Source organism: Acanthochromis polyacanthus, chromosome 8 (genome assembly GCF_021347895.1).
Source record: "Acanthochromis polyacanthus isolate Apoly-LR-REF ecotype Palm Island chromosome 8, KAUST_Apoly_ChrSc, whole genome shotgun sequence".
Classification (NCBI taxonomy): Eukaryota; Metazoa; Chordata; class Actinopteri; family Pomacentridae; genus Acanthochromis; species Acanthochromis polyacanthus.
This window is the reverse complement of record NC_067120.1, coordinates 21152674-21166906: the sequence shown is the minus strand read 5'-3', so window position 1 is coordinate 21166906 and position 14233 is coordinate 21152674. Positions and strand designations below refer to the sequence as shown.

The window sequence follows — 14233 nt, the reverse complement described above, 5'->3', positions numbered from 1 at the left end:
TTTAGAAATTTAACAGTAGCATTTCTTCCTACAAATGCATTGTGTCTGGCTTTTACTAGAACTATTTTCTGCTGAATGAATTTTGTGTTTTGTCAAAGATTGTAATAAATTATTCCATTCACCTCTATGTTTTTGGGGTGGAGGGAAATGGAGATGGAAATCTCAAAATTTGGACAAATAAAACCAAGAAATCTATACATAGCAGCAGAGAAAATGTTTTCAGTCATTTGGGTGAACTGACCCTTTAAAAAAAAAAACTTGGACCACCTAACTCTGTCCACTCCCACCTCTACCATCACCACTAAAAGCCCTAATGCTATCTATAATCGTATACTGTGCAATTACACAGATAAACTGGTTAGCATGTTTACACTTTGAGCAGATAAAATTCAAATCTGTCTGAGAAGCAAAGCTTTATTACTTTCTTAGAGGACAACTGGAAAGTTGTGTTTTGGTGTTTTTAGTCACACCATACACACACATAAACGTCGAGATCTATTTTGTGCTGCTCTCAGCCCAGAGCAAAGCGACTGTGATCTCGTCTACCTATCTACAGCAGGAGCGTGGAGCACCTGAACGCACCTTCACAGGATTTTTAAACAAGGATGCAAATACAGCTGCCATGTAACGTCTCCTACAATCGGGTAGCTGATGAATATGCTCATCACACAAACAACGGGATCATATTTGCCATAAAATTCGACTTTATGTCACTCTTTCAATTGCTGTACAACCTGGTAATTACTGCAGTTGATGAGCTGAACGTGTAGAACGAGTAGGCTGAATTACTGCACCAGGTAATGGGCGGGTTCCCCTTTTTACGCCTCCTGGTAACTACAGCGTTTTTACAAGGGCAAGTCCATCTAACAGAAATGTTGCCTGAATTGTGTACGATCTGATGACTCACGCTGAGGAGTATTAGATCTCCTGGTGCCAAAACGAAGCATAAACCAGATTCAGTGCGTGGCACAACCGGACAGAAGACGCTCACACCTGTTCAGACGCCACCAACCATCACTTACAACACTGATGACCACAGCCTGTCAACCAAGACTGAAACTGAAAACACAATTACGTCTGAACATCCCTATACGAACAGTGAACCTGCAACCAGACGACTGATTTTTAGACATGACAATTATTGCTGTAACATCAGTCTGAATGACAAGCTGCGGGCCTGTGTGTGGGATTCTGCCTCATTATTAGAAAGTATAATAACACGTGTGTGATCCATGGAAAACATATGCTGATGATACAGAACAGCAAAGCACGAGGCCAACCAAACTACTGCTTATGATTATTAGAACAGATGTGATAGAGCGTGTACAAGTCCGTGCCCTCCTATAGATATTTATAATGCAAATTTACATGCTGATACTTGTCATTTTTAACACGTTTGACTACTGCGCAACAAAACATGTGTTTAAGACAGCAATTAAACAGATTCCACTCCTCAGTTCGCGGTATTTATAGGTAATGTAAAGGCCCACAATGAGTTGAGATACAATAAAGGAAGAAGAGAAGGCAACCCAGCACCACACGACCCCTGCACAGCACACAACTCCTGCTCACATGCACCGAGCAGTCATTACGCGCCTATAACGCAAAATGCAATTTAAAGGGTGATTTGGGTTTGACGTCATCCTCAAACACATCTCAGCCCGTGCAATTACCTGTTCTCGGGATGAAGAAGAGCGGAGGACGAAGGGGAGGGAGGGAGGAGGGGCAGGCAGGAAGGTCGGTGTCTCTCAGTCGCTCCTCGGTGCAAACATCCAAAACGTGGGTCACCTTTTTCTCTCCGGCGCACAGGTGGAGGCTCCGGCGGCGGCAGCAGCGTCCACCTCGGGCACAAGTCACCTCTTTATTTTTATTTTTAACCCTTGTTGTTTTGGTTGTCATTGTTCTCTCCTGCAAGACAGAAAGACAAGACATGCACGGTGAGATTTAAACGTCTATACAGTCAGTCTGCGGCCTATGGATAGGAGGAGAGAGGTTGGATTTAAACAAGGATTTGGGGGAAAGAAGGGAAACTTTTAAACTATTTCAGAACACTGTCTTTACGCGCCAATACGCACAAAAAGGCACAGTAAAATGCGATAATTACAGCACTTATAACAGAAGCGTGGACAAGTTTAACTTCACGTCACATCGCCCATTCAGAGAGTAGCAGAGAACCAGCATCCTGCACCTCGTAGACGACCGTGGCTTTTTTCATTACAGCTACTGAAGACGCAGAAGAGCTCCTGGCGAGTCCACGGGTCAGAGGTCACAGTTTCCTCTTAAAGAGCACAACGTCACATCTGTCGGTGTTGCGGTTTCCAGATGTGTTTCTACGTTGTCTTTTTGAAAGTTCAAAAGTTGTGACAGAGCCCTGTTACGCTTCAGACTCTGAATAACCTGCGTGAGGGTCGCCAGAGAGGAACGTAGGACAGGAGGAGGGGGGCGGCGGTCCTGTTAATGCCTCGTCTGCGCAGCGTCCTGAACGGGCCTCTCCAGATGTGCGCTCAGAGGCTGGGCCACATGTCATTCCCTAAAATTACAGCACTTTTAAAAAATTTTAACCAAGGTGAGTTGCCTTGCTTACAGCACGTCAAGAACTTTTTGTTTAAGCTTAGCTCACTTTTCTGGCAAGCGTGCGTCATGACCAAGAGGCACACGTGACCACCAGTCTTTAATTGTAATTTCAAATACGTCATTTTACCCCCCCCCCCCCCCCCCCCCCCCCCCCCCCCCAATCCTGTTATGTCAGGCGTCAAACCTACATCTTACATCGTAAAAGGAGACTCGGATTTCTCAGTACGTGTCGTTTATGAGAAGACCTGCTCTTGTTTAGGGTGAGGGCTCCTCTGTGGACCTGTGCTGCAGATGTATTGTGGTATAAATTATCATTACTTAGTTGAACCGTGATGGGACAGCACAGAAGAAACTGAGTGCAAAGTTGCATGCGCCTCTTTTTCTCTAGGCTAAACTGGGTTGAATCTCGTTTTGTTCTTTTTACTCTGTCTTTTAACAGAGGTGACGCTCATCTCTGGCTTTTATCTTCATCGCAGTGATTAATTTGCGTGCACACATCACTCAGAATTCACGTGTAGCTTCGGGAAGCCAGAAGTTTTGCTATGCTGCACAACTTGGGAGCGCAATGATGGAGCTGATGAGCTGCGCTAATTCGGGGTGGGAGATCTTTTCCTCTGCTTTTTGTTTTTAGTCTGGTGGGTCAGGCTGGAAGAACGCGGTCGTGGCCGATGTCTCTGTGTGCTCTTTGTGCAGAACGTTGTCAGGGAACAGTGGTGGGCGATGCTTGGGGTGGATTAACTACTATTCACAAAACTGGGAGGGAGACACGTGTGCGTTTACGGAGTGTGTGTGATAAAGGGGAGGCTGCGTACTATGTTCGCACGGAGGCCACACACACACACACACACACACGAAGAGTAACTACACGGTCAGTGTATGAGGCAGGGATTGCAGCTGTTCCTTATCCTCTCCATCTGCCAATCTGCTCCTCTCCCCGTGTTCCGATGGCCTTGTCGGGGAATCCCGACTAGGCCATCGGAACACTTTGATTACAGGCGTGTGTGTGCGCCCCTGCGTGCATGTTTTGCACAGTGGTTTTATGAAAGGGGTTAGAGGTTCAATGACGTCCAATCAGAGAGGCGCCACACACACACACACACACACACACACACACACACACACACACACACACACACACACACACACACACACACACACACACACGACCGTCCACGTGAAACTTGCAAGGGTCTCCCCGTGTTTACACTCTGCTCTGCTGGGACCCACTGTCACTGGATCAGTGTGGGACGGGGGGGGGGGGGGGGGGGGGGAGGGTGGGAGACGAGGAAGGGGAGGGAGGAGTGGGGTGTGGGGGGGAGTGTGTGTTTGGCTGAAGTCATGACTTAATGTTACATGGCCCCAAAGTTTTGGGGTCCGTCGACATGTTTGTTCGACAGAAAATGCCAAAAATAATGTTGTTGTTGTTGTTGTTGTTGTTGTTTTTGTGAACACTGAGGCACGCAAGAGTTTGAGCAAAACTTGGGTGCGACGTGTCTGCAGAGCTTCGCCACAATTTCTAACAAAGAAGAAAACTGTTGACTTGGAGGAAAAAAAATAATGACACACGTAGGGCTGAAAAGCAACCATGACAAAAACGCCACTGCTGTGGCAATGACGGAAATAACAAGAGTAAATAAGGACATCAACAAAGCAAAAGGAAAATTTGAGCAGAAAAAGGAAAGAAGTCCTTTAAAAAAATTAAAGACTGTAAAATTCCACGAGTGGAGCCGTCTTCTGATGTCGATGTCTCGGCGCGGCGATTGCGCCCTCCGCAAATGCTTTTTGGGGTAAGGGCTTCCCAGATTAATAGTTATGAACAGCAAGCCCAGACCGCAAAAAGATTCGTGAAGGACATTATCTGCTGCTGCTGCTGCTGTTGCCGTCCGACGGAGACTCCGGTAGTCTGCTCTCTTTCGCTTCCGTGAATTTATCTTCCATCCCGGCTCGGTTGATTATATCTCCAGCCTTCGGCAACCCGAGGCGAGTGTGTCCCTCCAACACACACACACACACACACACACACACACACACACACACACACACACACACACACACACACACACACACACACACACTAGGAGGAGATGAGGATGGATGGAAGACGGAGAGAAAGACAGAAAGAGAAAGAAGGGGGGTCTCCGGATGCCAAGGCTGCTGCTGCAACTGAGAGCTGTCCAAGGTCCTTTCGCTCTGATTCCCCACTCCTCCAGTTTAAATTCTCCTCTATCTCCCCTCTCGTCTCTCCTCCCTCAACCATTCCTCTCCCCTTCCTCTCTCTCTCACCCCGTCTCTCCCTCATATTTTCCTCTCCTTGCCTTTCCCCCCCTTTCTTTTTTTATCCAAACGTTCGGATGTGCACAGCCCGTGTGATCACCGGGAGCTGTGCATCGATGCATTTTGTTGTCAGTGTGCTCTCTCTCTCTCTCTGTTATATTCCCTGGTCCGTGGTGTGTCTCCCTATAGTGAAGCGCTGGCTCTCTGCAGCCGCTCCAGTGCTCTGGGTGAGGAGGGAGCAAGGCTGTAAACTGCTGGCAATAAATAGAGAGCAGGGAGGGATCTTATTGGAGCAAACCAAACCTCGTCATCAACCAATCGGCGTCTCGCTCATATAGGGACCCCCCTTTTTGAAAAAAAAAGAAAGAGGAAAAAAGACGGCTAACCAAATTGTGATCTATACCAGAGAGTGTATACTTAGGCTGTATGCATTGATACAGGGATATGAGTATTTGATGCGACTGTGTGTCAATATTTTTTCTGCCTTTCTACAGGGACGTCTAGTGAGGCTGCATAACTGACCGTCGCTTAGAAAATGTATTTATATCGTGACAAATGACACCGAATTATCATGATTGTGAGAAATAAGCGAGACACACGGCAGCAGGAATGAGCCGTGTTCGCCTCATCACAAATAACGCCCCCTTTACGAGCCGGATGCAAGCTGCACGGAATAAATAAGGGGAAACGCAAACAATCAAGATAGACAAATAAATAAATAATAACAAATAACAACTGGGTGTCGACGGAGTGTGGGAAAGCTTTGCACAGAACCTCCACATCGCATCACAACATAGCAAGAAGCATCTGAGGCGACTCATGGTCACCTATAGAGTTCACCGGAGGGTACCACTGCACTAAACCACACGGGGGTCTCCGAGCTGCACATTCAGCCCGGCGCAAAGATGGTTCAGGCGTTCAAAAAATAAAGTAAAATAGAAAAAATAGAAAGGCTGAAACCAAACAGAGAAAGACAATCTTCGCTACGATGCGATTTGCAACAGTTTACAGCTTATAACATGAGAAGAAGAAAAAACAATGCAGCTTGACAAAGTTAACAACAGCAGCAGCACGTTGGCGCGCGTCGCCGTCAAGAGTTCGTCACGACCGTAAACCACACAGAGTTCAAACAGTCTTTAATAAGTTTGGCTGCTGGTAAATTTAGCAAAAAAATAAGAGGAGGAATTCAAATGGAGAAGAAAAAAGAACTTACCTTGTTTCTTTTCTTTATTTTTTTCTCCAATAATCTTTCAGATGCAATACTTCCCCCGCCCCCGTCCCCGAAAAAAAAAAAAAAAACAACCCTCAGCCTCCCCCCTCCTCCCCCATGGACCTGCAACTTGCAACTTACTGTACCGAGGTGGAGGCCAGGTCACGATCTGGATCTCGGACCCTCTAACTCTCTCTGTCTGTCTGTCTGCTCCCCCCCCCCCCCCCCCCCCCACACACACACACCCCACCCCACATCTTTTTTTTCCTGGTGTGTGTATCAGGTTTGATCCCGAAGCAACATATCTTCCCCCCTCCCCATCCTCGCCCCCCCCCTCCTTTCTCTCTCTCTCTCTCCATCCACACCGCCCCACTATCACTGATGAAACTCGTCTGCATTCAAGTTGGCTGCCAGCATGCCAGCAAGAAGCAGCAGCAGCACGCTAAAAACAAGCTTAGGAGTGAGGGGGGAGGAGGGGGGGAGGATTCGGATTGAATAGAATAGGAGATGGGGGGGTGTTAGTGCAAAGCCCACCTCAGACCCCAGACCTATACCCCCCCCCACACACACACACACACACACACACACACACCTCCCATGCCCACCTCTTCCATCCCACCATGCCCCACCTCCCCCTCCCGGTGTGGGTATTTTAATTTTTTATTGTTATTATTATTATTGGGTGGTCTTTTCATTTGCAACCCAGTCAGTCACGATTCTCCCCCACCGTCTGCACTGCACAGTGACTGCCTCTCCTGACGCAGCCAACGCGCACATTACTCACTTTAGCAGTCACGACTCGGGAATCCGTGTTGTTTCCACCGAAATTACACGCTCGGTATTGAATTATTGAGCAAGATCTGATCCCTCGAGTCGGTATTTGCACGTTTTGACCGACGGAGAATGACAGGGTTGTTGTTTTTTTGGGGTTGTGTGTGTGTATGTGTGTGTTCGGAGAGGTGGAGCAATGTATCGCAGGTGAACGGGATTTTGCATGACAAAGACAGGTGGTTGGTGTGCTGTTTTCTTTTTTCCATCCATCTGTGGCACGCTAGCCTCGTAGCCTGCATGCAAAATACTGGCAAATGTGGCCAAAGTCAGAATGGGATCGGAGTGAGAGGCGCTTCTTGTGTCCCAGTCGGGCTGCAGAAGTGTGCAGACGCCTGTAGCATCTCCTTCATCTCTCCGTTCCGCGTCGCTAATTCAACACTGATACCTTAATTGAAACGGGTGATTCCTCCAAACTCTTTCACGGAGTGGAGGCCGTGACAGCGACGCTCCTTTCGCCTCGTGTGCGCCCTCCTCCCGCCAGGATGCAAAGTTACTGTGAGGAGAGCTCTTAAACCGAAAACACATAACAGCAGTGAAGCCTGGCGCGTCTTGCTGCGCTCAAACACAGAACATCTCAACTACTTTTACTACTTCTTCGTTGCAAACTAGCAAGCGTCTGCGCAGCTTCTGGTCGTTTTAACGCCACGGCGGCGTTGGATCGGTGAAGAAATCAAATCGTTTCCTTCGTGAGTTGGACATGACGGGGCTGACGTGAGCAGAAGAAGAGCTCGTCCAAGTCGGTCCGGCTGTTGCCTCTTTTCTCCCTCTCTCCATTTCCCCCGCATCTCTCCCTCTCTCTCCGTCTGTCTGCCTATGACATCCGATGAGGCCGTTCAAACTGTGCAGGCGGGAAAAGCTCTGTTATAACATTTCTCTCCGTGCCAAATGTCTTCCATCAGTGGGCGAAGGCAACTTAAAAGAGGCGGGGGTGCTTCAGCATTGTCGCCTCAGGAAGGAGGATTCACTCAGTGTAGATGCTGCTGGGTTCCAAACAGGAGTAAATAAAGCTTTTGGCTGCCAGGAACAACACCAACCAGCCCCGCATGCATGCACACATACACGCAGGCAAACACACCAGCAACAGCCCACTACTGCCACTTGGTGTGGTTTCAGCACCATTGCTGCTGGACAGCTCCCGGGTTTCCCCATGCGGTGCGCCTAGTCTCTGCTGCAGCAACAGCTCCTTCACTTCACTCCCTCCTCTCCTCCTCGTCCTCCTCCACCGCCGCTTTTTCTGTCAGAACGACTCCTCTTAAAAACAAGAAAACGGGGGGAAAGGCGTCCTTTAGCGCTCATCAGAGAAGGGTTCCCCCTCGCTTTCGCGGTTAAGCATAGAGATGGGAGGGAAAAAAATAAATATGTGATAGAGACTCAACAGCGCCAACAGACAAAGGGAGTTTTTGCACTTGCTTATTTACTAAACGGGGTGATTCCTACTCTGCAGGAAGGGTTGCTTCGGCTCTACAGTCAAACATGGCTCGTAAATCATGCCAATAAAATCCATGCTTACGACCGGGAGCCGAGTGTTTTTGCGTGCATGACACAGAAGGAGGGAGGCAGAATTGGGGGAAGAGAAACAGCACAGGCACTCGGCGGCATGCACTACCACATAGACTGCACAAAAGTACACGGAATTCAACATTATTGTATTTGAAAATGTCTCACTCACCGTAGCAGACACGTCCTTGTTCTAAACTGTAGAAAGAGAAACACAGAGAGAGGTTGAGATTTTAGTGAAAATGCCGCAACAAGAGTCTGGGAGAAATGTAACAGATTAAGTCCTCCATTTGTTATTATGTTGGCTTACAGTGGCACGTCCAAGTTTGCTCAGGATCGCTTCCTTTTTATACAAGTGATACCCGTCTGTCTATTTCTGGCGTACGATCAAAACTATGATGCTATTTTTAGGTCACAGTACGAGGAAGGAAAAAAACATTCACAAAAGGCATCGCTTAGGATCGTTACGTGAAGTGCATGTAATGTAAATTAATTTTGCTTCTCCAACTCTGCACAAGAGCCCCGATTCCCCTCTGTTGCATCATTGCAGTGATTTTTTTTAAAACCCAATGTGGCTTCAACAGCACCACCACGTCCTCCTCCAGCCTTAAAAACATGCTACTTTCTCCCTCAACAACTAAGACCTGGAACTCGTCGACGCTGCCATTATCATCGACAGTATTTGATGTCTTGTCGCCCTCTTCAGAAGCTTCTGGTCCCAGAGTCACTTCGGCAGCTGAAAACTCAGGAAGGCTAAATAGGTCCAAATACTGATGAGCACGGACTACCCGGCGCTCCCTAGGGGATTTTCTTTTTTCTCTTAGTCGACGGAGCACTGTAAAATTTAGTAATTAAGCTTTGCTGACGAGAAGAGGAAAAATAATAAATAAAAAGCCTTTTTTGTTGAAGGGTTGCGTCAGTTACTAGGCATTGACGTCACGTTTAGATTCTCTCACTTTACAGCCCGGAGAGTCTGATTAAAGACGGCCGCTCTGTGATCAGCGCTGCGAAAATGCGCCGTGGAAAGGAAAAAAAGAATGACAGAACAGGAGAACATACAGGTGGACAGTGTGGTGTGGACTCGTGGAAAACAGCAGCTTTGGAGCAGGTTATCTCCTGGTAACAACCCTCCTCTAACGCTGGAGCATCTGGGTTTCCAGCCCACCTCCCCCCTCCCCTGTCTCTATATATCCCCCCACCAAGTGCTGGTGCTGTTTTGGTCTTGGATAATTTATATCCCAGCATCCAGTGCATTTGGCGGGTAAAACACTGTATCTCTAAGCCGAGTGAGAGGAAAACACAGCGAGCTGAGCCGCTGCCTCCCCCGTCTTCTATATTCACCGGTCGTGCCCACGCACCAGACCCCGCTCACCCACGGAATAGACCCATGGGGAGCACACAATTGTCCATGCAAAAGAGCACAAATAAACCTCCCTCCACAGCATTGCTCTGTCTCTCACCCCACCCTCACCCCCCTTCGATATCTAACACCTTTATACTGTAAGACCCTCTCCACACACCCCACGCCTTCCATCTGCACTCATGCCGCGTGGACATTCACGAGACTTTACGTGATGGGACGGGGTGGGCTGAGGTGGATGGTACTGGGGGTTTGGAAATGGAGGCAGTGAGTATCCACTGAGTGGCAGCCTAGAAAAGTCTGAGAAGGGAAAAGGGCTGCGCCCGTCGCATCGGTTTGTGCTATTTTTATCCCTGCCTGTAGGCCAACTGTATGTCCGTGACTGCTGGCGAGTGCATGTATAGGGACACAGTGAGAGCAGATTCAGCGTGTCCTCTGCACCCAGATAACAACAAGTAGTCAGAATAATCAGCAGACATTAGCAAAACTGTCTGCTTTATGCTCTGGGTACTGAGAAATGTCTTAATGCCTGACTTTTTTCCTCTCAAAAATGAAGCAGATTTATGACACAACAGTAAAGTCTGCCATCTGCTCCACACAAAACCACCGTCACCAGCTACAGTGCATACACAAACACGCATGTACACACACATAGTTCCCAGTGGTCCACAATCATTCAATCAAACAGGGAGCAGTATCAATGGGAGATGCAGCCGAGGTTCCTCAGTGCAGTGGCTCCACATCACCACATGGTGTCGACAGACTCAGCCACAGATCCTCCTGCTTCTACCCGCCTAGACCTCCCCACCACCACCACCACCACCACCCACCCACCCACCCACCCCGATGCACTCCTGACTCCAGCAAGTTGCAAACCACAGCAGACTTCTGCTTTTTTTGTGAAACCTTTGTCCGACTTCATCTCACAAGGAGAAGCTACAGAACAAGCTGCAGCTCTCACTGGCACAACTAACTCAGGAGGCATCTTCCTAATAAATAACAAAAAAAGTAACAAAAAACAACAACAAACCAGTCTGTCGCTCCACCAAACTAAAACCAGAATAAACACCTCATGTTGATCACATGCACTCAGAGTGTTTCCCTACAAAGCACATTTAAGGTTGATGTACAGTTCTGTGCAATAGTTTTAAACACTCCAGATGATTAGATTCTTATCTATTCAAGGATTTCATCGAGGAGGCCTGTGGTCAGTCCCAAACTCATTTTGCAGGATGTCCAAGTATGCGCCTATAGGGTCATAAAGAAGATTTTCAGCAACAAAAGGAACAAGGAGTCCTGCAGCAGACCCTGATATCAACATATTCTGGGATTATATGAATAAACAGAAAACACTGAGCCTGAATCCACAGAACAAGAAGTTCTAAAAAAAAAAATACCTCGACCAACCTGGAAAAAAATATCTGCACAAAGGTATTAAAAAGACCAAATATAGATTTGGTTCTATTGCGTTTAACAGTGTTTTTTGTTTTAAATAAAATAATCGACAAACAGTTTGTGATGGTCTTTAAAAGCACCCTTGTGTTATTTTAGGGATTTCTGCATAGTGTTCCACATCTTCAACATTGCTTTTTAGAATACATATGTTTAAAAACATATCAGTCAGATTTAGCTGTGTGATGTGTGTTGAACTTGTCTAGAACATGGGCTGGCTGCTGTCCATGGTGCTGAACCAGGAGGTATTTGATAGTGGGCAGCTCTGTCTCCAGTTTCCTCACACATACCCGGAGTCATTCACACAACAGACTAAAAAGCAGCTGATATGGACTGTTGTGTTGCTTCAGAGGACGCTAGTCGCACTTTGAGGACATGCAGGATTGAAAATGCAGTTAGACTGCTGCCATGGAAAGGAAGGTAACTGACAACACGCGTGGACTGACGCAGTTCTGCTGCGGAAAGTTGTTTACAAGTGGAGAACTAAAGTCGTCTCAGCACTAAGCTCAGCTTTGTTTGTGACAAAAAATGACTTCTCTCTCTCTCTCGCTTTGTGTGTGTGTGTGTGTGTGTGTGTGTGTGTGTGTGTGTGTGTGTGTGTGTGTGTGTGTGTGTGTGTGTGTGTGCGCGTGAAGGGGAAACTGCGCAGCCAAAACAGCAGGTCAGATATCAGACACACAAGAAACAGGGTCAGAAGAGAATAGATTTTGCCAAAAGTTCCCCTCTTTCCTTCTCTCTCTTAGTTGTTACTAGGCATCTCAGCAGCCTCAAGCAGAGGATCCCCAACACGTGAACACTCCTACGCATTACCGCAAGCCCGCTCTCTTTGAGTGTCTCCAAAATCCCATCCTCCGTCAGTACGCATACAACCAAAACCCCTCCAGAATACAGTTCCACTCCTATTTTTATAGCCTATTCTGATCTGTTCCCCAAGTTAGCATGTGTACAAACACCGGCATGCCTGGTGAGTGAAGTCTCCCTGGATGTGTCTGTGCAGCACAAGAGCATCAGTTAGAATAAACAGGAGTCAATCACGATTGTGACCAAAACTGTGAACCAAAACGCAAAGACACGAGCTCTGAATGACCGACACTTTACACTGTGTCAAAAAGATGTATTTCCAGACGCTGGACGGTGATCCCCACCACTACTTTCCGGCTCATGACAGTGATGAACACTTCGTCCTCAGATCAACCGGTAGGCTAATCACTGGAGCTCTGAGTCCCAGAATATCTACATGGTCAAACCGCAAACTTCCCCGACAGCTGCTTCTGGGTCGCGATGCGCTCCAGCTACAAAAGAAGGCACTTACCTTTTTGATTTAGATTTTTTTTTCTCTTTTTTAAAAACTCTTTTTAAAGAAAGGATCTGTGCAGGCTGAGACAGATAGAGACAGGGCAAAGCAGGGCAGCCTACAGTCTCTCCGCCTGCGTCAGGATGGAGAAAGCAGGTCAGTCCGATGTGCGTCGTTTCTCTGTTCTGTCGGAGAGTAGAATATTTGGTGTTGCCATTCAGGATTCAGGGAGCCGGTTCAAAAGAAATGTGGGTTGGTTGGTTGGTGTTGGGAGGGGTGAAGGGTTTGGGAGTGGAAAGGTGGCGGTGGTGGCTGGAGAGGAGGGGGAAGAGTTACAAATGTGAGGCTGCTGATAGAAAGAGCCCGCCAAATCAGGGGGACTTTACGCATTTGGGGAGGCGCGCTGCACGATTCACCTCACAGCTTAGACTCTCTCTCTTTTTATGCCCCTCACTGTCTCTCTTTCTCTCTCTCTCTCTCTGTGTGTGTGTGTGTGTGTGTGTGTGTGTGTGTGTGTGTGTGTGTGTGTGTGCATGTGTGTGAATGACTTCCAGACAGAGACGGAAAGCATGAATGGGGCAGGAGAAGCGCGACTGAGAGTCCATGCTATTATTGGAATTCACACACACGACAAGAGAAATCTCCGTGAGCAGAGAAACATTCATGTCACAACACTGGGAAGGGCTCTGGGTGTCTCGACGACGAGATCTGCAATCATCTCTCTTTTCTCTCTCTGTGTTTGGCTCTCTCTCCGTCTCTCTCTCTCTTTCTCTCTAGTCCTCTTCTCCAGCAGTGTGCTATTGACCTGCATTGACGTCATTGCGTCATTAGGTATCCCTTAGAAACACTGACTTTCAAAAATAGTATCAAATTAATTCAGCTGGCAAGAAGAGAGGGGTGGGGCTTATGAGTGTTTGGGGTGGCGGGGGTTTGTGGGTAGGTGTGGATGAGATGTGGTAGCATGTTTTATTCGGAGATTTTCACCCCCATTCAACACCATTTCCAAGCGGACCGGGGAGGAGAGCTGAACCAGACACATCGATATCTGAGGCCTTAACACTTTGTGCTCCATGTGGAGTCCCACTGGAGAGGGAGCAGCACAAAAATAACACAAATTCTAACCGAATTCCACATGTGGGTATTAGTCATCGTTGCCAAAAATATGAGCGAGAGGGAGAGAGAGAGAGAGAGAGAGAGAGAGAGAGAGAGAGAGAGAGAGAGAATGAAAATAATAACTTTAGTAATTGGGTCAAACAGGCAAAAATAAGGTTGTCTGTTTCTGCCTCTCTGGCTCTTCCAGTCTAAAATATCCTCCATACAAACTTGTAATGACTTGTGACTGACCTTTGATTTTCACAAATACATACAAAATAACAGAATCCAGCCTTGGTTCCGAGTAAAATGATTGAAATATATTATCACTGTTGCTTTAGGACCTATTGATGCCATTTGAAATGGCTTATTTTGGTGAAAATGGATGTTAATTGTGAGTCACGGAAGACTGGAGTGTATAATACTGCAAGGGGCTCATTGGGTTAAACACAAAATCAAGCACAATTATTTTTAGATGCCACTCCTTAGTGGCTGAACACCTATAGAACTTCTAGTTGGAGATAATAGTGGCTGGGATATTCTCTGTGGATAAAATGGGTTAGGATTTCCCAACTCTGTGTATTTGGGTTTTCCTGCAGGAGTTGTTCATGGTGCTGAAATGTCATTTCAAGCTGTAAATCCTCCAAAT

At 47.2% G+C, this 14233-nt stretch overlaps 1 long non-coding RNA gene across 11 annotated transcripts in view; it reads right to left on the bottom strand.

The window, feature by feature from the left end:
- The window catches only part of LOC110963401 (uncharacterized), a 55284-nt gene extending 42357 nt beyond the window's left edge, over nt 1-12927 (bottom strand). For 2 of the 11 annotated variants that reach the window (XR_007943642.1, XR_007943639.1), the window contains exons 1-3: nt 8697-10536; nt 8559-8584; nt 1674-1908 (exon numbers count right to left, since the gene is read on the bottom strand). This is a non-coding gene — a long non-coding RNA (uncharacterized LOC110963401). Of the gene's footprint in view, nt 1-1673; nt 1909-2104; nt 3680-6061; nt 6155-6842; nt 7231-7274; nt 7971-8005; nt 8206-8558; nt 8585-8696; nt 10538-12510 lie in introns of those variants that run through there. The other 9 variants (XR_007943640.1, XR_007943638.1, XR_002596510.2 and 6 more) reach the window with 9 other exon arrangements.
- Nucleotides 12928-14233: the final 1306 nt, after the last annotated feature.